This window comes from Elephantulus edwardii, unplaced genomic scaffold, assembly GCF_000299155.1.
Source record: "Elephantulus edwardii isolate Elephantulus edwardi_28Jun2011 unplaced genomic scaffold, EleEdw1.0 scaffold00084, whole genome shotgun sequence".
Classification (NCBI taxonomy): domain Eukaryota; kingdom Metazoa; phylum Chordata; class Mammalia; order Macroscelidea; family Macroscelididae; genus Elephantulus; species Elephantulus edwardii.
Window position 1 is genome coordinate 10,503,588 of NW_006399834.1, and position 2,130 is coordinate 10,505,717.

Below are 2,130 nucleotides of genomic sequence, written 5' to 3' on the forward strand. Positions count from 1 at the left end.
CACTGTTGTAAAGCAGGATGGACCTCAGGGTTGGGAGGAGACTGAGAAGGATGGGTTCAATAATGTTTACTGCATTGAAGCAGATGAGGGGAAAAAAACTGTTTAAGAGGGAAAATTATTAGGTACTTTTGTCATGATAGGAGTCCAGAGCGAAGGCTGTATAGTGGAGTGGACCTGAGGGGAGGGATTGTAAAACAATGAAAGAATTTGTCTTTTACTTTTCTAAGAGGGTAGTATACTAGGGGGGAGGGTTGGGAGGGGAGAAAAGTGCAACAATGAATGGATGGAAATCCAAAGTCTCTGTAAATTTTCACTGAAATTATTAATAAATTTTATAAAATGTAAAAAAAAAAGAAGCTGCACTGAAATCTCAGAGGTACACGGGTTCAAATCCACTAGATGCTCTGCTAGAGACAAAGGGGCAATCTCCTCCTTTCCCAGTCAGATCCAATTGATGACATACACACACACACTCCCCAAAGAAATAAAATTTAAAAAAAAAAAACCCAAACTTAAAAAAGGAATAGAATATAACAAAGAAGAATGTAAGGATATGGAGAATCAGTTAAATCAAAAGCTCACCCCAAGTTTTCTAATCTTTTACCTGCTGAAAGTGACAAAGATTACTAAAATTGGGATCTATGTCATAACCACATCAATTAACGGAGAGACCAACCCAAAAAGTAAAATAAGGCCAGGAAAGAGTTTAATCTACAATCTAAGAATATTATTTTTCAATGGTAGGAAGACTTGTGTTTCAGGGGTAAGCCAAAGCAGAGTCACAGGGAGGGAACATAACTGGCTTTTATTTTCTGTGTTTTAGTAGAAGAAAACGGTAAGAGGAAGCAAAGGCTTGTCTAGCTCTACAGGTTAATAAAATTTTAACCTATTCATTTTCTTTTCACCTTAAATTTCAAAAAGAAAAACAATAGCTAGTCTGTAAGAAGTCTGTTACTGATACAACAGTCCTTAAACAGGTTCAGTGGGGCATCTGTGTTACAGCAAAGGCTGACTGTAATAATTTGATTTTATAACTGCATTTAAGTAGACATTAATTAATTATTATTTGAGAATGATTCCTTTCTGAAAAAAATGTGGAGTAGATCCAATATGGTCAATTTTTACATTTTAATGGAGACGTGAACTGAGTACCAGAGGCTAAATTTTCAACACCAAAACCTGAAAATAACTTTAGAGTCCCTACACTTAATGAGCTTGAAAGTCACTCCCCAGGATTGCTTTGAAAATATACCCTAGCCTGTTAAGGGAAATTTCTACTTCATCTAGAAGTCAACTTCATTATTTAACTGGGATTTTTCAATCATCCACCATTGGCTTAACTGTCACTCCTCTTCATATCTGACCCCAACCAATTAAAGCACTAGTGTTTCTCAACTTTTCAGCTAAGGGCAATTTTTTCTCCTACTTCTGTGCACACAGGATTAGTCAAAACAATTTTGCCCAAACCAGCCTTCACTGCACTAACTCTTCCTTCTGTTGACAGAAATCCTATGTTCACCATAAGTACTTCATTCTTAGACAACTTTTGCACCTTTGCTGCTTTCTTAATCTCCTTCAGTGTGCACACCTAGAAGTCGTCTAAGGAGGGAACAGAAAATTCCCAATACTGTGAAGATCTCAGGTAAAGCTCCCACTGCACCAAATACCTGCCTCACCATTCTGTCAGCTCGGCACAGAGTGGGGTCAATTTTGATTTCAACTCCAGTAAGACCCCCTGGAGTAGCATACTGAAGATCATTATGTTCTGCAAATAGTGACACAATTTTGGAAAAGACTGGCTAACACATGAGTTTCCTTTCACTGTATCTCTGGAAACAATACCAGGTCTGACTTCTATCTCCTGCCCCACCTTTAACATTCCTTTTTGAATACTACCTTCAGCAACCCCACCCTTGAGGCCACCAACCTCACAGCCAGGCTTGTTGACATCAGAGGTTCTGAAGTAAAGTCTCTTAGTAGTACTGGAATTTTCTTCACTATATACTCACAGACAACTTCAATACTGTTCTTAAGCTAAGCAGAAATTGGAATAATAATAGGAGCATCTTCTGCCACTGTACCTTGTACAAAGTCAAGGATCTGCTCAAATTGTTCTTTAGCCTGACTTTC

General features: G+C 38.0%; 1 protein-coding gene and 1 pseudogene across 1 annotated transcript in view; both read right to left on the reverse strand.

Moving 5' to 3' along the window:
• HECTD1 (HECT domain containing E3 ubiquitin protein ligase 1) overlaps nucleotides 1-2,130 on the reverse strand; it is a 97,670-nt gene that overhangs the window by 67,289 nt on the left and 28,251 nt on the right. The gene's annotated exons all lie outside the window — the stretch shown is intronic.
• The window catches only part of LOC102856197, a 7,650-nt pseudogene continuing 6,837 nt past the window's right edge, over nucleotides 1,318-2,130 (reverse strand).